The sequence below is a fragment of the Microcaecilia unicolor genome, chromosome 1, assembly GCF_901765095.1.
Source record: "Microcaecilia unicolor chromosome 1, aMicUni1.1, whole genome shotgun sequence".
Taxonomy (NCBI): Eukaryota; Metazoa; Chordata; class Amphibia; order Gymnophiona; family Siphonopidae; genus Microcaecilia; species Microcaecilia unicolor.
In genome coordinates, this window is record NC_044031.1 from 57,173,339 (window position 1) to 57,199,058 (window position 25,720).

The window sequence follows — 25,720 nt, forward strand, 5'->3', positions numbered from 1 at the left end:
AGATCTTACTTCTCTCTTTGAAAGGAGGAAAAGACTTCAGATGCTCGGCTTGTTATGAATTTTCAACTATAATTGCCTTGCGAACTTCCTCATCAGCCATAAAAACCTCCATTCAGTGAATTTTATTTATTGATTTTTTTTCTTAATTTTCTTATTATTTTCTTCCTATCTTTTCTTTATAAAATAATATTTCTAGTATATTCCATATCTGGAACCCTCATATTCGAGGACACATCTTGAATCAAGGATTTTTCACTCTTCTGAATAGACAATTATTGCAAGGTCAGGTTTTATTAAGATTTCTGTCAGTGAGTTTGGTTAGATTTTTTAGACAATTATCTTCATCTTTATTTTATCAGGTAACCTCAGTATGGAACTCTCTTCCTACTGCAATGTGTTCTTTAAGGGATTACTTAATGTTTTGCAGGCAACTTAAAACTTTTTTGTTTAAGAAATATATGAGTTAACTTGTGGTTTAAGAAGTGAATGTTTGTTTTGTTAATCCCAGATAAATTATTCCAGTAATTTCTTATTGTGATTCACATGGAACTGTGAAGGATTTTGCAGAATATAAGACTGAAATGTAATGTAATGTAATGACATAAGCATATGTATCTGTCAACACATAGGCCAGGAGCTCAGCAACAGGCTCATTCGCCTTTGGTTCTCTCTGTTACCCTCCTCTTCACTCTGCTTCATGGCCCATCATCATCCTATGTTGTATCCTTAACATTCACTGTTTCTCCAATTGCTTCTGGCTATTTTAGCACCTCCTCTTCTGGGTCTGCACAAGTTTTAGTACTTTTGGTCAAACTGTATGTTTCCACGAATCCCTATGTGAACAAAAGCTGACACAACCTCTACATGCAGTTTTTGGTTTTTTTTTTGCAGATTCAAACTAGGAAAAATAGGTGAAAAGATTTTCACACTCTTTCTGTCAGCATGTTGTAGCACCTTGTTTAGCCAGTTAGTGGAGATATTCAAGCAGCATGACCTGGTTAAGTGCCACTGACTATCAGCAGCTGGCCAGCTCAGCGGGATTTAACTGGGCAGAAATTTTCTTGCCTGGTTAAACTCTTTTGAATATGGATCCCATAATTTTTACCTCACAAATCTTATGTCCCTCCACCAATACATCACTACCAATAGCTGGTGTTATGGCCAGCTACAAGGTCTGCATAGCTATTTATGATAGCAAAAGTCTCTAGTCTGCAATTCCCACATCAGAAACTGCCAGAATAATATTTGCTGAAGTAATACTTTTCAGATGATGATTCAGGATCTTGCTAACCAGCAATGTCAGCCAACAGCCCCTTCAGCTGACATATCTAAAGCTGCCAAAATGACACCACAGACATCACTCCTCCTATTGTGTGAGAGACAGACACTTAAATATAAATATATTCCAATTTGTGGTCGGAAAGCAAATCTTTAGCATGAGAAGGCGAAATGTGGCAAATCTGAGTGAACAAATAAAGTGAAATGAACAGGCTAATGAGAGCAGGCCTCTACAACAGTCCAACTTGTAAACTTCTGTATTCTACCAAGTCATTGTCCATTGAGTCTCAGTAAGCTCTGAGTACAGCTGGTGTGCACCATATGAATCATAATTAGTGCTGTTGATTACTGGCTATTATCGCAATTTGAAAATTTGAATGGCAATTAAAATTAACTGCGATTGACAGCACTAAAGATACATATATACATATATAAGTGTTTAATTAATTGCTGTTAATGTGTGATTTGACACACAAATGCTAATGGTGATTTAAAAATGAATGCATTAATGTATGCAGCCTCCAGCAGCACTGAAAAAAAAATGCTATCATGAGCTGTACTGAGCATCCACACCTGAAGCCCCCCCCCCCCCACAAAAAAAACCCAAGAGCATCCATCCCCCTCCTGAAACCCCACCTGAAAACCACCCCTCCAGAGAACTCCTCCACACACACTCAGATAAGCATCCAACTCCCTCCCAAACACTCCACATCTCCCCTTCTGTAAGCCCCCACTCAGACCTACCTGAAACATGCACTAGTAGTCTAGGGTATAGCATGAAGCAGTCAACTCTAGGTTCAAAGTGGCCAAGACCTTTAGCGATAGTCTTTATTTATTTATTTGGATTTTGCTCATACCTTTTCAGTAGTAGCTCAAGGTGAGTTACATTCAGGTACACTGGGTATTTCCATGTCCCTGGAGGGCTCACAATCTAAGTTTGTACCTAAGGCAAAGGAGGGGTGATTTGCCCAAGATTACAAACAGCAGAAGTGGGATTTGAAGTTGCTCGGGGGAGGGGCGAGCCATCAAGACTGCAATTAAAAATGATTAATCATGATTTAAAAAATTTTAACAACTAATTGCAATTAAACATTTGCTCGAACAGCTATAATAATAATTCTTAAAAAATAGAAACCATTTTCATACATTTCTAGTAGCCAAGGGAAAAATCTGAAAATCTTCCTTGCACTATAAACTTCTGAAAACATCAATGTAAATATCCTAAGAAGTTACTACTACTACTACTATTTAACATTTCTAAAGCGCTACTAGGGTTACGCAGCGCTGTACAATTTAACATGGAAGGACAGTCCCTGCTCAAGCAGCTTACAATCTAAAAGACAGGTGTACAATCTAAAGGCGAGTGTACAGTCAAAAGACAAGTGTAGAGTCAAAAGACAAGTGTAGAGTCAGTCTGATAGGGCATACTATATTTCACAAAAGGATTAGGTGCTGAAAGCGGCATTGAAGAGGTGGGTTTTAAGCAAAGGACCCTATACACATTTTATAATCTAGTTCCGCAAACATTCCAGATGCATTCAGCATTACAGTGGCAATCACACTCCATTTCTTTTCCACCCTGTGCTTGTTGAGAAATATTGGCTAAATCCATACCTTCTTTTAGATAGTGATAAAATGAACCCTAACTGGCAGAAATATCTGCTAAACGGTGCCCAGACATGACCAACCACCCTGTACATGCTCTGGAATTTTCTGTGCTCTAATGGATTTGCTGATCTTGTTTCACAACAGAAAAAGTTACAATACACAAACTAGCACTAAAGCACTGGTGTTGAAATGAAAAACGCCGAAGTGTGTTCTATAAAGTACGCCTTAATTTAGTATCCTTAACTTTGTCTCTGAAAAGATTGTCCCCTTGACATGGGACATCTGGAAGACTGTCATGGATGTCATCTCGGAGACATGAAGCATGCAGCTAATTGATCCTTCTAGCTGCAATAGAGGCCACAGCTATGAGTGAAGTTGTATCACATAAATCATAGGTATTTCTAATAAGATTTACTTAAAATATTTATAAACCGCTCTATCCAATCACCCTAGGCAGTGTACAAAACAGGAACATACATAATCATTAGCATCAAGACAGTTTATATTTAAAAACAAACACAGCAACTAACATTATACAGTGAGCAGCCCCCTACAATGCGACTCCAAACATGTGAGTAAAAAAAAGATTGATTTCAACTGCTTCCTGAATTGCACAATGGAGGGCACCATTTCCACTGGAAAGGTATTCCAAATCGAGATGCCAGCAATCTGAAGCATTGAAGATCGATTAATCTCAAGCCGGATGCACCTAAATGAAGGGATATCTAATAAGCACTTATTAACAGATGGGAAAAGTAGATGACGCTTAATGTGAGCAAGTGCAAAGTGATGCATGCGGGAAAGAGGAACCCGAATTATAGCTACATCATGCAAGGTTCCACATTAGGAGTCACCGACCAAGAAAGGGATCTAGGTGTCGTCGTTGATGATACGTTGAAACCTTCTGCTCAGTGTGCTGCTGCGGCTAAGAAAGCAAATAGAATGTTAGGTATTATTAGGAAAGGAATGGAAAACAAAAAATGAAGATGTTATAATGACTTTGTATCGCTCCACGGTACGACCGCACCGCGAATATTGTGTTCAATTCTGGTCACCGCATCTCAAAAAAGATATAGTGGAATTAGAAAAGGTGCAGAGAAGGGCGACGAAAATGATAAAGGGGATGGGACGACTTCCCTATGAGGAAAGGCTAAAGTGGCTAGGGCTCTTCAGCTTGGAGAAAAGGCAGCTGAGGGGAGATATGATAGACGTCTATAAAATAATGAGTGGAGATGTGAAGCATCCGTTTATGCTTTCCAAAAATACTAGGACTAGGGGGGCATGCGATGAAGCTACAATGTGGTAAATTTAAAATGAATCCGATAAAAGTTTTCTTCACTCAATGTGAAATTAAACTCTGGAATTCGTTGCCAGAGAATGTGGTAAAGGTGGTTAGCTTAGCGGAGTTTAAAAAAGGTCTGGACGGCTTCCTAAAGGAAAAGTCCATAGACCATTATTAAATGGACTTGGGGAAATCCACTATTTCTGGGGTAAGCAGTATAAAATGTTTTGTACTTTTTTGGGATCTTGCTAGGTATTTGTGACCTGGCTTGGCCACTGTTGGAAACGGGATGCTGGGCTTGATGGACCTTTGGTCTTTCCCAGTATGGCAATACTTATGTACTTATAGGCATTATAATGTTCTTTGTCTTATTCTCCCTCCCCTTCCCAACAATTTCCAGCATTCTGTTTGCTTCCCTGGCCACCGCCAGACACTGGGTAGAAGACCTCAGAGTACTGTCCACGATGGCACCAGATCTTCCCCTTGGGTGCTGCCTCCCAGGGTGGAACCAGAAGTGTAGCCAGGTTGTGACGTCAGGGGGAGTGGAGAGGCCTGTGCATACACTGGGTGCCATCCAAAGTCCATTTGGGGGATCGGTCACTCCCCTGGTGCCCCACCTAGATACGTCTCTGGCTGGAACCCAGCATCAAACAACCATGACTCAGAGCATTCCTCCTACTGTGCACCACCCTGCACCCGTGCACATTAAATTCCATCTACCACCTAGATGCTCATTCCTCCAGCCTTTGAAGGTCCTTCCTGTAATTCCTCACAATCCACACACAGTCCCGTGTTCTCTGCAAATTCAATTAAAGCGTGTCAGAGTGCAGGAGATGACATCTTTCAGATTAATAGACTGGCATGAGGTCAGGACCGTCAAGGGATTCAGTGAACTCCTCACCCCCACCATGATGTCATTCGCCTTTTTTCCTTTTGCAGTGGCAGCCTGAGACCCTCCTGTGTTTGGAGAGCAGACTTTGGAAAAGGCACGAGACAGCTCTCCCTGGTCTGCATGTGATTCTCAGCTACAGTTTGTGCCTGCCCATGATGTACTACATTGAGTCGTACACAGGCTGTTTCGTGCCTTTTCCAACTTCTACCTTCCTTGGATTACTGCTGGGACAGTATCAAGGAGATGACCCAAGGCTTCTCCTCGAGCTGACTGTTGCAGCTGCAGTGCTTCCTTCCTGCCCAAGCCCTAAACATCAGCATCATACCGGAATTCAGGCCGAAGTCCTGGGCTTACTGCCACTCCTCTCCTGGGTCCTCATCCTGGAACTCTCAGTGCCTATCAGCATCCCTGTATTTGCCTACAGTAATGTCTGCTAACATTGGGCCAGTTGAAGGATGAAAAAGAGAGGCTGGGTTATCATCACCATCAAGGAGGCAGGAGGAGAACAGACCTGTTACTCAGTTTCGTGCTTTTTTTCTGGCCTGGTCAGGTGAGAGGAAGATAAGAGGGCGGCTATGAAATTAGTAAGTGGTCTTGAATGCAAAATTTATAGGGACAGGCTTATGAACCTCAACCGTTTCTAACTTTGCTCAGGTGCTGACCTCTCTGTCTGTACCTGAAGCAAACTCCTCCAAAGTAAAACAAATTTGGACCTTTTAAATTCCAAACTTCTCAACTTTCTGGCTATAGGTGAGACCTGATATTCTCTTTAATTTAATGCTTAGTGCTTAATTAATTTTGCCCTGTGAAACCTCTTATTGTCTTTCCTTCTTTCTCTTCCTGCCAAGCTCTGACGGAGGCTGCATTGTATTGGGGCTCTAATGTGCATTTTACATTGTTGAAACTGATATATAATTATTGGGAATATCTGGATTTACTAGTAAAGAAGCCCCATTTCTGATGCAAATGAAACGGGGGCTAGCAATGTTTTCTTTTGTGTGCATGTGGGAGTGTGTGTGTCCCTGCCCTCTGGCCTCTCTCCCCTCCCCCCTCTGAGTCCTTCACTGTTACAGAGCCAGCGATTTGATTTCGTGCTCTGCTGTTTTCCTTCACTGACTGTGTTACAGAGAGGGCGGGGCAGACACTCATAGGGAAACCGGATATCTCGCCCCCTTCACACTTCCGGCTGGAGGCTTCATAGAACGTTGGTGTTGCTTTTTATATAGAGAGATATTGCAACAAGGAAAGTTTATTTTTTATATTCTAGGGCAATTTTGGAAGTTAAATCATTTGAAAATTCTGGTCCCATCCAGAGAATTGCCTTAACAACAGTAGTTAGCTGGCACTTGGGGGAAGAGAGGTTGGTGGTTGGGAGGCGAGGATAGTGGAGGACAGACTTATAAGGTCCGTGCCAGAGCCGGTGATGGGAGGCGGGACTGGTGGTTGGGAGGTGGGAAATACTGCTGGGCAGACTTGTACGGTCTGTGCCCTGAAAAAGGCAAGTACAAATCAAGGTAAGGTATACACATGAGTTTATCTTGTTGGGCAGACTGGATGGACCATGCAGGTCTTTTTCTGCCGTCATCTACTATGTTACTATGTATACGCTGAAAGAGAGGAGGGAGAGAGGAGACATGATAGAACCGTTTAAATATCTCAAGGGCACTTGTGTACAGGAAGAGAGCCTTTTCCAAATGGAGAGCTCTGGAATGAGGGGGCATACGGCAAAGTTGAGAGGGAATAGGCTTAAGAGCAACCTGAGGAAGTATTATTTCACAGAAAGGGTGGTGGAGGTGGTGGAGTCTAGGCCTGTTCCAGAATTTAAAAAGGCATGGGATAAGCATGTGGGATCGCTTAGGAACAGGACGAATTAGGGGTTACAGAGGATGGTCAGACTGGATGGGTCATATGGCCTTTATCTGCTGTCATGTTTTTCCCCATTGACAATAATCTGAAAATTCTAGGTATAATTATAGACAAACATTTAACATTCAATTCTCAAGTTTCCTTGGTAATCACAAAATCTTTCAGGTTTCTTTGGAACTAAAACGGATCAGACCCTATTTCTCATCAGAAACATTCAGACTATTGGTACAATCATTAACATTATCCCAATTTGATGACTGTAAAATGCTATATATGCTGGCTGTAAGTAGTACCTGTTGAAAAAATTCCAAACAGCTCAAAACACTGTAGCCAGGTTCATATACAAAATCTCTCATTTTGAAAGTGTCTCCCCTTTGTTAATCAAATTACACTGGCTTCCATCAAAGCGAGAATCACCTACAAATTATGTACTTTTACCTTTCAAATCCTAAATGGCACAGATCCAGACTATATGGTACCATTAATAAGCTTACCTAAAAGAAACGCTAAATATGAGACCATGTCAGACTACACCTCCCAAATTGCAAAAATGTGATCTACAAAACTGTCAACCATGGTGGAACTCCTTACCACCCGAAATAAAAAATATACAGGAATATATTAGAGACCACAAAATCCTCAAATCGATCATATTCAAACCCTCACAAAAAACAACCCTATCTAAAACAACTAATTATTACCTGAATTGGTTATTATTCTATATACCATTAATCTTCTCTTTGCTTCATGTACAATTTCTCATTCATAATAGAGTTTCTAAATGTTAAACATCCATAGCTATCCCAGTACGTTTATAATACGGCATTGTAAAATTGGATTCTTGCAACAACTTACTTTCTTACGCATTATTCTTTGTTATGTATCCTATACTGTTTATTGTAAGCCACACTGAACTCAGACTTGGAACAATGTGGGATATAAATGTCACAAATAAAATAAAACAAAAAACCATGTCCAGCGGAGGTGCAGTGATTCCTACGAAAAAGTAGTCTGGTCAAGGAGAAGGGAGTAGGACAAGTAGGCTCTATCCAAAACCAAGGAAGACATGTCGATTTCAAAAATTTTTATTGGACAACATTCAAATGACTCGACACAGCTGCCGTGTTTCGGCGCCTAAAGCGCCTGTGTCAGGAGTCTTGTGAATGAATAATATAACCTTGTTACACGATCTGATTGCAAGGAGTAATATTCAGTGAAAAATCTCAAGTTTAGGCGATAGGCGTAGAGTACAGCAAGGAGTTCCCTTTAGTGTGTCTAAAAATAAATACACAAATAAAACTTTTCTCTGAAAAATAATTAGCAAGCTCATTAATAATAGGTTGGGGAACTTGAGCTGAAGGTTCTTGCAAGCTGCTAGTCATTAGAGTTTTTACCAACTGGAATAGTATTTTCTGGTTTGGATGTGAAACACCAATCACACCAGACCAAATAAGGCCTTTATGATTCAATGAAGGAGCGGCCTAGTGGTTAGAGTGGTGGACTTTGGTCCTGGGGAACTGGGTTTCATTCCCACTGCAGGCACAGGCAGCTCCTTGTGACTCTGGGCAAGTCACTTAACCCTCCATTGCCCCAGGTAAAATAAGTACCTAAGCCGCATTGAGCCTGCCATGAGTGGGAAAGCGCGGGGTACAAATAAAAAAAAAAATGATGCTCAGTTTGTATATCATTTGACATTTCCATATTATTATGATGGAGACCTGGGCCAGTCTTAGGCAGAGGCGACAGGCCCTCGTGCTCTCAGGCGCCCCGCGCCAGCCTCAGGAGGTTCCTCTCTCTCCTCCCCATCTGAAATCCAGTCCATCAACCTCCCTCCCTGGGGGATCTAGTACTATTCTGACCCTTCTTGAATTGCTACCCTCGTTTAATCTTCAGTGCCGCTGCCCTCTGGCAGCACCATCAGTGAAGTAAGCAGACTGCCTTCAGCGACCCAGGAACCTTTCCCTCTGCTACAACGTGCCCCGCCTATGCGGGACAGGTAGTTGTAGCAAAGGGAAAGATTCTGGGGCTGCTGAAGGCAGTCTGCTTACTTCACTAATGCTGCCGGCGGGCAGCTATGCAGGAAACGAGAAGCCAGAAGGGACAGAATAGTACCAGATCCCATGGGGGGAAGGGTGGAGGAAGCAAGGAATGTTGCACCTGCCGATGGGGGGGGGGGGGGGGGGGATAGAACCACCACATCGCCAAGAGTAGGAGGGAGGGAAGGACAGAGATGCCAAACTGCGAGGGGGGGTAGAGGGGAGGGAAGGGAAAGAGAGATGACAGACCAAAGGAGAAGATGAAATCAGAAATATGCCAGACTAGGGGAGGAGGGAAAGGGAAGGGAAGGACATTGATGCCAGAATATGGGGTGGGGTAGGGCAGGGGAAAGGAAGAAGATAGATGCCAGAAGGACATTGATGCCAGACTGGGGAGGAGGAGGGGAAGGGAAGAGCAGTGATGCAAGACTGTGGGGTGAGTCGGATAGGAGAAGGAAAGGAGATAGATACCAGACCATGGAGAGGAGAGGGTAAAGGGAAGGAAAGAGATGTCAAGACTGTGAGCGGGGAAGAGAAGGAAATGAGAGAGATGCTAGAGCATGGGGGGGAGAGGAGTGGAGGGGAGAAGAGAAGGGAAGGAGACTGATGCCAGATTGGGGGGAGGGAAAGGAAGGAGAGAAATGCCAAAAATGAGGGGGAGGGGAGAGAACATGAGATAGATGGGGCTAGAGGGTATGTTGCGGGAGGGGGGAAACAGAGTAGAAGATGGGGCTAGGAGGCATGGGGAAGGAGCAGGAAATGAATGGGGTTAGAGGGTATGGGGAAGAGGAAGGAGCAGGAGATGAGGCTAGGTGGTATGGGTAGATGGAAGGGGGACAGAGTGGAAGAGGATGGAGCTAGGCAGTGTGGGTGGAGAGGAAGAGGTACAGGGTAGGAAATTACAGATAGGGGAAATGGAGTGGGAATTTGAGGAAATAGTGAATACTTGGCAGTTTTAGATATGGGGGGTATATTGATGGGTTGGGAGACTGCGTGAGGGTGTGAAATGAGAAATATGAGAAGAGGGGCAAGAAAAGGGAATGATGTAGGGAAAGGTTGAGATATAACGTGAATCCCGAAGACCGGAGAGAGGATTAGAGGCATTGAAAAGGGATGGGGGAACTGGAGTATGGGAATGGGTCTCTGAATTAGATTGTAAGCTCTTTGAGCAGGGACTGTCTTTCTTCTATGTTTGTGCAGCGCTGCGTACGCCTTGTAGCACTATAGAAATGCTAAATAGTAGTAGTAGTAGTAGTAAGTGAGAGTGGAAATTGGGTTAAAAAGATGGTGAAAGAGAGGTTATTAGGTTAAAAGTAACAGACAGAAGAATGGACTTGGAGGCAAGGGAAGGAAGGAGAGACAGGGATAGAGCTGGGAATGATAGGGTATTGAGATGCAGTGGAGGGTAGATGAGGATGTGAATGGGGGACTAAAGTACACATGATGTGAATGGCGGACTAAAGAAGTGGTGAAAGATTGAGGAGGGGTTTAGGAGACTGGGTGAGGAAGACACAGAGGGGGAGTTGGGAGTGCTGGAAATGGAGCAAGAGGGAGAAGGTAAAAGCCAGTAGATAGATATGGGTGAGAGAAAAGTGGGAGAAAAAAAAAACATAAAATGAAAAATCAGTGCCAGACAGATGTAGAGAAGGAAAGGAAGAAGACAAGAAGAGAGAAAAAAATAAAAGCCACCCTGGAAAAAAAATTTAGAAGACTGACACATGGAGAGTAGAAAAGAGACTAGGCAGATGCTGAACAGGAAACAGAGGAGATATGCTGGACAGGACAGATGAGACACAGAGAGAAGATGGATGGCAGACATAGAGAGAGAAGAAATGTGAAATGGATAGGAGATCCAGGAAAAGCAGAAGAGACACAAATCAAATGTAAAAATAAAATGCTCAGTCTTCAAAGGCAGAAAAAAATGTTATTTTTGAATTTATCAGTTGGAACATGTCAAACTTTGGAAAATATGCATCCCTGATATATTCTATTTCCATTTCTGTTTCTCCAGTATTGCTGTATATGCAGAGTCTGACTCCTTGTTTTTCAGTTCAGAATTTTGGCTTTGTATCTCTATTACTGGTCTGTGATTCCTTGTTTCATATTTGTTGATAGACTATCTGTGTTTTGAGCAAGGTGTGTTATTCTGCTAGACTAGCATGTAGTTTGTTAGACTAGACTAGTAGTCCCGTTTGTTCTTGTGTTTTTTTTCCTCACTAGATAGGGTATTGGGTAATATTTGCAGTGCTGCCTTTTCACAGATAAGGTTGTTTCTTCTTTACATCCTGGGAGATAGTGATGGTATAGTACAGTAAGGTGCTGAGTGTGTTTCTGCACGAGTATGTGCTTAGTGAAGGGATTGTGTGTTGGCCTTACTGAGGTGACTTCAAACTTTAATTTCATTTTAGTTTGCCATAACATCAGAAAGGGTTTGTGAAATAATCAAATGTACATACATGTGTCAATTTTTTACAGTCAGGCCAGGGGGCCCCACCTAACTGGTCTGCATGGGGCCCCGCAGTTGCTAAGACCAGCCCTGATGGAGACCTTGCCTGCCTTATCACAGGTGTGCTCTAATTTGTGGAACTTCTGTTTCTGTTCACGTAATTCTTGAGTCAAGGAGAGGATAAATATTTAGACACAGTGATTCCCAAACCTGGTCCTGGAGGCACCCCAGCCAGTCAGGTTTTTGGGATATCCACAATGAATATTCATGAGACAGATCTGCATGCACTGCCTTCACTGCATGCAAATCTCTCCCATTAATATTTATTTATTTATTTATTTATTGCATTTGTATCCCTCATTTTCCCACCTATTTGCAGGCTCAATGTGGCTTACAATGAATCATTATTGGTAAATAAAGACTGAGATAACAGTTATTGTTGCATACAGGCCGTGAATAACATGTTCAAGAATATAGTCAAAGTTTAACGCATATCTCAAACACTACAAATTTTCTCACTTTTGATAATAATGTCAATCGCAGCATGCACATTTATATACAACTACACATTCTATCTTCAATGGGGATCGTCAGATTACTTTGATCACCATTAGCATCTGGGGAACTCCCCAGTATTCCATCGGTGACACTCCGTTCTTCATTGATCAACCCAAATATATTTTTTTACTATTTATTTGCTTTTTTCCTGATTTTATATCCAAATCTACTTATATATGCTAAATCCAACTATTAATATCAGGTATTGTCTAATATCTAGTACTTAACTTATAAAACGTTTAGCAGCAATATTTTTTCCAAGTCAAGCCTCCACTTGACTAAAAGTTTTTGCTAAAAGTTTTATAAGTTAAGTACTAGATATTAGACAATACCTGATATTAATAGTTGGATTTAACATATATAAGTAGATTTGGATATAAAATCAGGAAAAAAGCAAATAAATAGTAAAAAAATATATTTGGGTTGATCAATGAAGAACGGAGTGTCACCAATGGAATACTGGGGAGTTCCCCAGATGCTAATGGTGATCAAAGTAATCTGACGATCCCCGTTGAAGATAGAATGTGTAGTTGTATATAAATGTGCATGCTGCGATTGACATTATTATCAAAAGTGAGAAAATATGTAGTGTTTGAGATATGCATTAAACTTTGAATTGATCTCCACACTATAAATATAAGGTCTCCTCTATTTGATTCAAGAATATAGTCAAGCATCTGGATACAGAGTACATTTCTGATGTAGGTAAGGTGTGAATAACATTGTAAAGAATATAAAATAAGCACTTATAGTAAGAAGACATTTCTGATATAGGTATGGTGGCGATGAGTTGTAAAATACCAACCAGAAATGCTAAAAGATCATCCAGAACATACCTCAACCTCCACTTCCCTAATTGCAAGGGCGTGAAATACAAGACGCTACACGCGTCAACCTTTTCTCACACGAGCACGCAACTTTGGAATACACTGCCGCGCAACTTAAGAACGATTTACGAAAAAGCCTCCTTCCGCAAATTACTGAAGACTCATCTGTTTGAAACAATTTATGGCAAGAGCCAAAACACATAGAGTCCACACTCAATGATCATCAATGCTTCATACATCCACTTCTAACCCTCATCCCCCGTAATTCCACATCACTCATATATTTACTCACAGGAATATGTACACCATATATCTCTGTGTCTTAATACTGCCCTTTAAGCTTCCCATTGTCTCTTTCCAACGTTTCAATGCTCATGTCCCATTGTTATATTCTTAATGATACTTCGATGGTTTCACAAAACTTGTACAATGTAACCTATAACCAAGTTGTAACAAATGTATTTCCATTATTCATATCTTATTGTAAGCCACACTGAGCCCGCAAAGAGGTGGGAAAATGTGGGATACAAATGCAATAAATAATAAATAAATAAATAATTATATCTGCTGATCTTTGTGGATATCCCAAAAACCTGACTGGCTGGGGTGCCTCCAAGGTCAGGTTTGGGAACCACTGACTTACATTTCTGTCTCATGAATGGAACATTACTCTGCAATAAAAAAAAAAAAAATGAGAACAATCTCGCACTTGCCAGGCTCCTTTGCTGTCCACCAGGGTTCGCTATTCTCACCAATACTGTTTAATATTGTTAAGAGCTCTTTGGGCTCCATTAGATTTGACAGTAGCAAAAACCTCTTCTTGCAGATGATATTTTTGTATTAGTTTCTGTTTTAGATGATCTAAATTGCACTTATGTCAAGATTGCAAATTGTATTTACAGGATTAAACTTGGACATCTTCTAAAACCGAACACAATTAAAACAAGAGTACTATGGTTCAGTGGTTCTGAAGGACGTTTACCATCTATGACTAAACTTATAGGCAGAATATTGATTCCTCCATTTCAGTGGAACCACAAATAAATAATTTGATTAGAAAATATTTTATCAAACGGCTAAGGTCACTCTTATTTTTATGAAGATCAGTTTGTGTCGTCAATTCAGATGTTAAAAATACCATCTCAGATTATTTTAACTCACTCTATTCTGGAATTTCTTTCAAAACTTCAGAAAAAAAAGCTTAGGCTGCTGCAAAATACAGCAGCAAGACTGATATATAAATAAAAGAAAATATGCAACCTTGTTAATTCCCTGTCCAGGCTCACATTATGTTTAAGGTAGCCTGACTGATTTTTAAAATATTTCAAGCTCCAGCAATAGTTACTTGATTAATTTGGTACATGTGCTTATAAACGCACAAAAATTGTCGGTCATCTGAGCATTGCTTATTAAATTTGTCATCAGTTAGGCGAATACACTCAAAGTGAGTTTGGACATTCTTTTTTTTCAGGTGGTGATAATTTGGAAGAGATTGCCTCTGAAAAAAATTAGTAAAAATAAAGATAAAAAAAGAATATTAAATACCAATCTTCTTTTTATGTGTTTCAATAGCACTTAGGGGGTCCTGTACGCTAAAACGTCATGTGCACTATCCCCTGGATTCTATATAGTGCACTTAGATTTAGGTGCCGAAATCATCACAGATTGTATAACGCTATACATAACTTAACTGGCTTAACAAGGTAATCAGCGCTGATAACAGCGCTTAACAAGCAATAATGAGCACTAATTGGCACTAATTAGAATTTAGGTGCACAACTCTTTAAGCATGTTCTGTACTGATGTGCGCTGAACTTCTAACGCATGGAGGCAAAAAGGGGCATGGGTTATGGGTGGGGAAATGGGCGTTCCCAAATTTAGGCACCTAGTTATAGAATATGGTCCAGTGCACCTAAACCTATGCGCCGAGATTTACACCAGGTTTTTGTTGGCATAAATGGATACGCACAGATATCAGAGCTGAAATTTCAACCAAGCATATTCTATAACCGGCGTCTAAATCTAGGTGCAGACTATAGAATATAATAATCCTCTGAAAGAGCGTCAACAGCCTCCCAATGTTAACACTGTCACTGAAGAATACTAAGATCTACCTCCTGTCTTTTTAACATTTGGAGTATTGTGTTCAGTTTTGGAGGCTGTATCTTGCTAAAGATGTAACAAGACTAGAAACGGTGCAAAGAAAAGCTACAAAAATAGTATGGGATTTGCATTGCAAACCGTACGAGGAGAGACTTGCTGACCTGAACATGTATACCTTGGAGGAAAGGAGAAACAGGGGTGACATAGTACAGACGTTTGAATATTTGAAAGGTATTAATCCGCAAACAAACCTTTTCCGGAGACAGGAAGGTGGTAGAACTAGAGGACATGAATTGAGGTTGAAGGGGGGGCAGACTCAGGAGTAATGTCAGGAAGTATTTTTTCACGGAAAGGGTGGTAGATACGTGGAATGCCCTCCCGCGGGAGGTGTTGGAGATGAAAACGGTAATGGAATTCAAACATGCGTGGGATAAACACAAAGGAATCTTGTTTAGAAGGAATGGTTCCATGGAATCTTAGTGGAGATTGGGTGGCAACGCCGGTAATTGGGAGGCAAAAACGATGCTGGGCAGACTTCTACGGTCTACGCCCTGATCATAACTAAATAGATATGGATGGGCTGCTGGAGTGTAAATTTTAAGGGGCTTTGATGTTAGCATCAGAACTTTCAGTACAAAAACAGTGCTGGGCAGACTTTTACGGTCTGTGCCCTGAGAAAGGCAAGGACAAATCAAACTCAGGTATACATATAAAATATCACATACCATATAAAATGAGTTTATCTTGTTGGGCAGACTGGATGGACCACTCAGATCTTTATCTGCCGTCATTTACTATGTAACACACTCCAAAAGATACAGATGTCAGTTTTCAAAAGAATCACGGCCGTTAGGTCAGAGAAGGCAACACTGCACATGGCTTTTCAGAGAAAATGCATAGTTGGCACCCATTTCAACGCCAATAGAATCTCATCCTAAATGCTAAGATGCCCAAAGGAATATAATAGGCATCTTAACATTTAGCGTGCACTAAAAATGCTAGCACACCTCTGTAAAAGGGGCCCTTAAAGGCTCTTATTACCAAGTATTTGATTCAGGTTAATTATGAACTCATCGAATGCAGTTTTTTTTTTTTTTTGCTCTTGTTACTTCCCAGTGTTTTAGCTGCTCAGTCTTATTATAAACTGCTTAGTACCCGGTTTGGGTACAAGCAAGTTAAGGGAATAGTATTTGATATATTACCTTTCTGTGTTTTTTTTTTGCAACTACATTCAAAGCGGTTTACATAGCACATACAGGTACTTATTTTGTACCAGGGCAATGGAGGGTTAAGTGACTTGCCCAGAGTCACAAGGAGCTGCAGTGGGAATCAAACTCAGTACCCCAGGATCAAAGCCCACTGCAATAACCACTAGGCTACACCTCCTGAGATTGTGATGGTGATATGAGGTGCCTCTGTGTGTACAGTGTTCATTCATTTTTAAGAAATTACTTTAAACTGCATGTAACACTTTGATAAATGGTTTTGTACTTTTTTTTTTTTGCAGAGTTGAGGCAGTTTGCAGCTTGATTACAGTAGTACAAATAATGTTTTTTGTGACTCCCTGGGGATGCTTTTTACAGTAAAACATGGACCATGTTGGGGATATTTTGATTTTTTTTTCCTACCTATGTTCTACTTAACTCCAGTAGGATAACTGCTGAACAATATCAGATACTAAGATAAGTGCTCATATATTCATATTAATGAAGATATTACTCAGCTGCACTCATTTTATAACCTAAGAACACAATGTTATAAAATCATTTCAACATTTGGTCATAGGAGTCAACTTTTCAAAACGATTGGGGTTGCTAAAGCCAGTGGAAAATACCCATCTCTGTTTGCTCAATTTTGGGGGTGCTCAAGCACCCAAAGAGCTAGCACCTATGCACTCAATATTGATTAAATATTTTAAATAAGAAAGTTATACAGAAGATTCTGGTACAAGATTAAACAAGTTTTTCAGCCTTTTACAAACTACAGAATTTTGTTGGTAAGGGATTCATATTTTTGTGATTTTTGGCCCCCTATTTTGTGCTTACCAGTGGAGACAGAAGAGGTCGGTACAATAACAGATCCTAGACACATGTAAGACACTATGATCGTAGCAGGAAAAGATTAAAATTTCAAGGGAAAAAGCATGGATGCGTATGTGGAAGAGGTTAAGACTGCACAGATAAGTATACAAAGTGGAAAAACTGGTTTTATTTCTACCATCATTTACTTTGCTGCTAAGCTTTTACGTTTTCATACTATCTGGCTACCAGCTGTGCAAGCTGTATTTTATTAATTTCTTTCATGAAGTGGATACAAGAGGCTGCTCTTCAAAATCCCTCCTGTATCTTCTGACAGCAAGATACGACCTAAAACATCTCATGTACACCATGACTCCACTTGCTGAGAGTGGACAAATATCTGTATTACACAAACACCAAGTGCTCAATTACACTGTATTTCTATCAGCTCCAGTTACTTTGCGTCACTGTTTTAAACTTGAGATACGGGCTTACGTCTATTTTTTTTATGTCTCTTTTTGTTTTGTTTAATTTCATCCTCTCTCTGTTTACTTTCTTTGAGCTCCTCATATTAAGTAGCAAGGTTTTTTTTATGATATGCACATGATATATTAATATCCTGGAATTACATGTAGTGTAAGTCTGGTAACCTAAAGCTTACTTGCCTATGAAGATTTGTCATTATTGGTTGTAAAATTTTAAAACAAGATACAAAAAAATATACTTTAAAAAAAATCCTCTGAAAGAGCTTCAACAGCCTCCCGATGTTAACGCTGTCACTGAAGAATACTACAATCTACCTCCTGTTGTCTTTTTAACACACTCCAAAAGATAGAGATGTCACTTTTCAACAGCCAATTAATTACTCAAGTGCACAGGCTGTCCAAAATCTACCTATCATATATGCAGGTAAAAAGAAGACGTGGAGATCTATAATGCATTACCAGGAGCATAAGCAGGATGAGAAGGACTAAGAGCGAAGGTTAAAACTGGATTTATTAATTTTATATAGCGAATTTCTGCTTTAGCGTCACAGCAGAGGCAAAACTGCACGTGGTTTTTCAGGGAAAATGGCCAGAGAACAAAATCGGTGCAAACTGCAGATACATTTTCCCTAGATTATTTTTAACCGGGAAAGTTGACACATGCTTTCTCTTTGAGAATTAGTGCCTAACTTTAGGCCTGAGCACAAAGGCTGGTGTAAATGATGGAGCCTAAAGTTGGTAGTTGCATGGGTGACAGTATCCTGTAACTTATGCATGCAACTGCAAGACACTTCTTTCCCTTTGCAGTTCCACGCTACAACATTTAGGTGCTATGGGGGAGGGATTCTACAAATGGTGCCTAAAAAATACCATTGCTATGCTTCATGCTATACATAAAGTTCTTGTTTGTGAAAGCTTTTTGAATATATATATTTATTATGATGTTGGATTAAGGATAGTTTATATATGGTGTTGGTTATGGTTGGTTTTGTATACATAGAATAACAGCTCCTGAGGACGCCGATTGAGCGAAGCACAAGATTGATACGCCAATTGAGCGGAACACATTACTTGTGTCGAGCTGAAAATAGAGCTGAAAATAAATTGAGCTGAGTTGAAGAAAAGTTGAAGTTATACAATATAGAAAAGGATTTTTAGCTGAATCTATTGGATGTGAAGAGCACCGAGGATTTGGCCATTGGACTTAAGATTTAAAGTGCTGGAGTTCAGTCAAGTTCCGTGGAGAATTTACCGCCCTACAGATGGACAGCTTTTAGCTGATTAAATGCTGCGGATAGAATAAGGGCTGTTACCGTGTTTCCCCGAAAATAAGACACTGTCTTATATTAATTTTTGCCTCCAAAAATGCGCTAGGTCTTATTTTCAGGGGTTGTCTTATTTTTCGGGGAAACATTAGGGTTGGATCGGGGTTGGCCCACCCGCCCTCCGTCACTCACGGAACTAACCTTAAACGCCTCCTTTCACATTCGCAGCAAGCAGCAGCAGCAGCAGGGCAGGCCACTCCTTCCTTCCGTGTCTCGCCCTCACCTGACGTAACGTACATGAGGGCGGGGCACGGAAGGAAGGAGAGGTCTGCCCTGCTGCTGCTTGCTGCGAAGGTGAAAGGAAGCGTTTAAGGTTAGTTCCGGGAGCGACGGAGGGTGGGTGGATGGGGGGCCCGGCGATCTCGGGTGGGGGGGGGGCGGCCCGGGGGCGGCCTTGTCCGGCTCTCGGCGGCCCTGCTTTCAAACAAAAATTTGCTAGGTCTTACTTTCGGGGGAGGCCTTATATCTACCAATTCAGGAAAAACCTCTACTAGGTCTTATTTTCGGGGGATGTCTTACTTTCGGGGAAACAGGGTATATTGCTACACTTTTCGCATGGATGAGCTGACTGGCTAAATGTTGCCTAGCTTTGTTCCTTTGGCCTTAGCGACTCTTCTATATATATATATATATATATATATATATATATATATATATATATATATATACTTCTATGGGTAATGAATGTATGGATGATGGATGAATGTATTTTATGGTTTTTAAGAAATTTTGATGTGTATTTATAGAAATAGAAGTTGAATTAATAGTGTGTTTATATACTGTTTACTAATAAAGATGATATGTTGATTATATAAAATATTTATATTTTCCTGATTGTTTATTACCTAAAACTTTGGGGAAAATTTTGCTTGGAGATTCCTATTTATTGGGTTTGTTGTCCCAAGTAGTTTTGACAGAGGAAGAAGCAGCAGGAAACAAGCAGTACTCCCCAACTACTCCTGCTAACTGGAGGATAATGCTCAGGGAGTGGTGAGAATAAACAGACCTCTGCAAGGGGCAGTGATTACCAGAGCAATGATGTCTTAGGGCCCCTCCTAAAACTCTAGGCCCTAGTCACATGCCTAGTTTGCCTATGCTTTAAACCCTGCCCTACTTGCACCCGTTCTGGTTTGTGGTATTGCTAGGTTGCATTTCTGTCTCTTTTGTTTTCTCCGTTTCTTCTTGCTGGAGTCAAGCAAGTTGGTTTCTGGGGAGCTGTAGACTGCAGATACTAGCGTGTTACAAATATCTACATCATCAAATATTTATTAAAATTTGCATCTCACTAATTGTAATGTTCTAAGCAGATAACAGGAAACAGAAAGGGGATGGTATTTGAAATGCCACCTTTCTGTAGTTACAATCAAAACAGTTTACATATTATATACAGTCACTTAATTTGGACCTGGGACAAGGAGCTGCTGTGAGAATTGAACCCAATTCCCCACGTTCTCAGGCCACTACACTAACCAGTAGGCTACTCCTCCACAAATACAAAACGATCGATATAAGTCATAGAGTGCAAAAACCAATCAACAAAATATTTTCGACATTCTCCACAAAACATAAACAGTTTTATGGTCTCCTGTTAACATTGTTGATTATAGTGCAGAGACGGTGGTTAGCTTTATTACTGAACCTATCATTAGACACTATTTCAGCAACTAATCAGTCTATGAAACAAATGTGGAGGAGTGGCCTAGTGGTTAGGGTGGTGGACTTTGGTCCTGGGGAACTAAGTTCAATTCCCACTTCAGGCACAGGCAGCTCCTTGTGACTCTGGGCAAGTCACTTAACCCTCCATTGCCCCATGTAAGCCGCATTGAGCCTGCCATGAGTGGGAAAGCACAGGGTACAAATGTAACAAAAAAAATGTTATTAGCTGAAAATAATAATAATTTGTTTGTGTATCTCTTTGATTCCAATAACAAATTATAATCAGATTTGTCTAGATCTACATTCATAAATGGAAGAAAGAGACTTCAAATGTCTCTGCGTGGCAGCAAGCAAATTTTTTTGTTAGTGCCAGCACATATAGAAGTCCATTCATATCATCGAGCTAAAAAACCTCCACACTATAATTTTTTATTTTATCAATTTATATTATGTACTTAAATTTCCATATGTTATTCAAAACTTCATAAGATATTACTTTGGTTGATCATAAGGGGTTAGATAGATTCCTAAAAAAGGGGTTAGATAGATTCCTAAAGGACAAGTCCATAGACCGCTATTAAATGGACTGGAAAAATTCCTCATTTTTAGGTACAACTTGTCTGGAATGTTTTTACGTTTGGGGAGCGTGCCAGGTGCCCTTGACCTGGATTGGCCACTGTCGGTGACAGGATGCTGGGCTAGATGGACCTTTGGTCTTTCCCAGTATGGCACTACTTATGTACTTATGTACTTATATGAAATTCAGCACTTAGCTTTGTTCTTGTACCCAATGGGGCTCTCCGTTTCCTATTTGATTAGCTTCTTCAGGGGACTAAATTCTCATATCACCAGACTCTGTATTAAGCCTAGTAGCAAACATGGCGCTTACTGTAAGTATTCTAGCAAAGAGCAGGTTTTCTACAAAAACATTTATGTACACTTCTCCATTCACTGGTCCTTCTGTCCTGACATCTGTCCCAGTCTCTTCCGATGAGAAACTTCCACATGATGCTGTCACAATATATTTCACAGTAGGGTCTATGGGCAATGTGTTATGTTGACTTTGTGCCATATATAATGCTTTCCATTCAGGCCAAAAAGTCCCATTTTGGTTTCGTCAGACCATTAAAAACATTTGCTCCCAATTCTTCCTTTGCACAACTCGAATAGGATTCAAGGTGGGCTTTTTTTGAGTAGTGACTCCCTTTTTGCTGCCCCACCATACAGGCCAGATTTGTGGCATGCTTGGGATACTGTCATGCACAGTTTGACCAATCATGGCCATGGAAGCATGTTGTGCTTTCAAAGTTGCCACTGGCCTCTTGGCTACCTTTCTGATCAGTTTCCTCCTTCCTCAGTTGTCCAGGTTGAGAAGATACAATCTAGGCAATGGACTTTATAGAATTCTACACCTTCCACTTCTTATAATCATTCAGACTATGCCCTGAGGGATAGTTAAGGATTCCGATTCTATTATGCCATTTCAGAACTTTGTCCCAGTGTTCATTTCTCAGCTCTTAGCTGCTCATGCTTATGTCTTTTATTTTAAATTCACTACCTGGAAGAAGAAATCATCAGGAACTGCTAAAACTAACCTATCATGTGAATCAGTACAATTTAATACTAATGGGGTTGATACACTTGGAGGGGAAGGTAAAACTTATAACAGGGAGCCTAGTTACAAGGGCAAGCAAGGTGCTTATATAAGCAAGATTTTCTAAAATACACGTGTAATTCATAACTCCGCCCACATTCTACCCCTGAACATGCCTAAAAGTACAAACTGGTTTCATTTAATTTATAACCCATTCAACAAAACATACCTGGGCTGCTTACATCAAAACACATTGCAAATAAATTCTGACAAGCAAAGTAACACTATAAAACAACATACATTACAAACAATGTGAAGAAGCCTAGTGGTTAGAGCAACATGTTGGGGACCAGAGAAGCCAGGGTTTGAAACCCACTGGGACTTCTTATGGTCTTGGGCAAGTCATTTAACCCTTCATGGCCTCATGTGCAAACTTTAAGCCCTCTGGAGGCAGGGAAATACCTCTTATACCCGAATTAAATAATAAAATCTAATATGAGATATAGATTTTTTAAAAACATGCCATAAAGTACTTATACGAATGCTACCTTATATAAAACCTTCTTCATGCGCTCTCTCTCTCTCTCTCAAAAAAAGGAGAAAATCCTTTTCCTGTCAAGGACAAAAGTAATGAATTCTACATTTTTGCTCTGTAATCATTCCCGCATGCACTGCATATACTTTCAATCAAGAACTTATTTTATAAGAGACAATTTGCATTCTACCTGTGAAAATGATTTATAAAATCACCCACTTGGTGATGTGTTGTGTTACGTCTGTGCCGAATTTAGTACTTTGCATTCAAGTGATTTGTTATACCAGAACTTAAAGTATGTAGGTGTGCTATGGAAGCACAAGGGAAGTAGACACTTAAAAATAACACGGAGTAATTTGGTTAACTAATTAACTTTATAAATATTTATGGAATATATTTTTCACTTGGCTGTTCTGGTGTAAGATGTGTGGACTCGATATATGGAACAAACACTGTTTAATTTATTTCCAAGCTATAAGGCAGGCTTGTCCTATCTATGGCCCACGGTCAGAATCTAGCCCACCAAGTGCTTTTTTTTTGGCCCTTGGAAACTTGGCAATTCTTGTGACGCTTATAACGGGATTCCTACTTCTCTGCCACAACTCAGCTTTCTGTATGCTTGAGCCACATGGGGCCGAAAGTTTAGGTTGGTCTAGCGGTTTCAAGTCTCACGAGACCAACCCAAACTTCCAGCATCGCATGGCCCAAGCTTGCAGGGAGCTTTGTTGCGGTGGGGTTAGTATGAATTCCACTGTTTCTTCTGCGGATGAAGCCAGGTGAGGGTAATGAGACTGGGTGAAGACTAGGGAGGGAAGTACATGAGACAGAGACTGGGTGAAGGCTAGGTGGGTACCTGAATGAGAGAGACAGAGAAAGAGGCAGAAAGGCTGGGTGAAGGACAGGAAAGGAACAATGCACCATTGTATTTTGCCACTATTTAACATGCAGCAAAATACGATGGTGCATGTTTTGGTCCTTCAAAGGTTATAACATATAAAATGTGGCCCCTGATAGAAAAAAGTTGGACAAGACTGCTATAAGGCAACAAAAAGTGTATATTCTTGAAAGGTGTGTAGTCTGTCATCGTTGTATATAGATCCTTCAAGTCAAATCTCACAGTACTTTTGACACAGATCCTGCACTATTTTAGCACCCTGCTCGTGGCTGCTTCCACCCTGTCTGTATCATTCAGCGGTATGCACTCTATAATTGGGCACAACCTGTAGAATTGCATTATCTTCCTTTATTTCTACTGATTATTCCCTTCCCCAGCATCCCTCCAGCATTGGTTACTGCCTTGTTAATCATCTGATATAATCACACTGAGATCTCACGTTCTTGTAACACCAGTAGCTCCGCTCCCACTGTGTACCACTTCCTTGTCATAATATTTCACTAATTCAGATGATTTCAGTGTAATCATCCTGAGGTCTCTTATTCTCTTGGGACATCGGTAGTTCCACTTCCATTGTGTGTCGCTTCCTTGGATTTCTGCATCTCAAATCAATGCTACTTTTTTCCTATTCAAACTCTGCAGATCGTTTAACACCATTTTAACACAAAGTGCTGTTGAACGCATAATAGCAGCTCGTTATAAAACTGCCTGTAGTTTATACTACTATCCACCTTATAATTGAAAGAGAAAAACGCCTAGATTTCGACCCAAATCTGGAGATAGACGTTTATCTCACAAAAACGAATAAATCGGTATAATGGAAAGCCGATTTTGGATGTTTTCAACTGCACTCCATCGCGGAAGCGTACAAAGTTGACGGGGGCGTGTTGGAGGCGTGGTGAAGGTGGAACTGGGGCGTGGTTATCGGCCAAGGAGAGATGGATGCCTTTCGCTGATAATGGAAAAAAAGTATGCGTTTGTAGCTAGAATTTAGGGCACTTTTCCTGGACCCTGTTTTTTCCACGAATAAGGCCCCAAAAAGTGCCCTAAATGACCAGATTACCCCCAGAGGGAATCAGGGATGACCTCCCCTGACTCCCCCAGTGGTCACTAACCCCCTCCCACCACAAAAAATGATGTTTCACAACTTTTTATTTTCACCCTCAAATGTCATACCCACCTCCCTGGCAGCAGTATGCAGGTCCCTGGAGCAGTTGTTAGGGGGTGCAGTGGACTTCAGGCATGTGGACCCAGGCCCATCCCCCCCCCTACCTGTTACAATTGTGCTGCTTAATGCTTAGTCGTCCAACCCCCCCAAACCCACTGTACCCACATGTAGGTGGCCCCCCCTTCACCCCTTAGGGCTATAGTAATGGTGTAGACTTGTGGGCAGTGGGTTTTGAGGGGGATTTGGGGGTCTCAACACACAAGGGAAGGGTGCTATGCACCTGGGAGCTCTTTTACCTTTTTTTTTTGTTTTTGTAAAAGTGCCCCCTAGGGTGCCCGGTTGGTGTCCTGGCATGAGGGGGACCAGTGCACTACGAATCCTGGCCCCTCCCACGAACAAATGCCTTGGATTTATTCGTTTTTGAGCTGGGCGCTTTCATTTTCCATTATCACTGAAAAACAAAAACGCCCAGCTCACTAATTGTCGAATAAAACATGGACGTCTATTTTTTGCGAAAATACGGTTCGGTCCGCCCCTTCACGGACCCGTTCTCGGAGATAAACGCCTATGGAGATAGACGTTTTCGTTCAATTATGCCCCTCCACGTGTTTAATGCTATTTCATGCAAACTGTAACCTGCGATGAGCAGAGGCATTCCCAAGATAAGGTTTGGACTACATGCATTCTTTTTGATTTTCAAAATGATGCGAATAAATTTCGTTGAGCACTTTGGATGTACTAAATAGCAAGTGCAAATGTGTTAGTTTTTTTTATGGGATTATTTTCCTTTTGAAAATGGCGCAACTTATGCATGTACTGGTTGCATAAGTTAGGCAGTTTGTTACAAAATTAGTTTATTAGTTGCCAAATAGTCAACCACACTGAAGTTTCTTAGATTGCTTTTCATTCCATCTACTCTTAAGCATAGCCACTTTTGTAGATTTTGGTGCTATCTACAAAAAAAAAAAAAAGGCAAACATTTTCTCCACCATATTGCTCAAACAGATTGAACATATATAACCCCTTCAGTGACCTTAAAGTTGTTTTTCTTTCCACAATAAGACCACTGTTCCCTTACAATCCTTGAACTAACAGGCAGGTGGCAGCCTAACTCCTGCAACACACTGCAGTTTCTGGAAGCTAGGATT

At 40.8% G+C, this 25,720-nt stretch overlaps 1 protein-coding gene across 6 annotated transcripts in view; it reads right to left on the reverse strand.

Annotated features, from left to right (window-relative positions):
- The window catches only part of ZBTB47 (zinc finger and BTB domain containing 47), a 296,099-nt gene that overhangs the window by 30,684 nt on the left and 239,695 nt on the right, over positions 1–25,720 (reverse strand). The gene's annotated exons all lie outside the window — the stretch shown is intronic.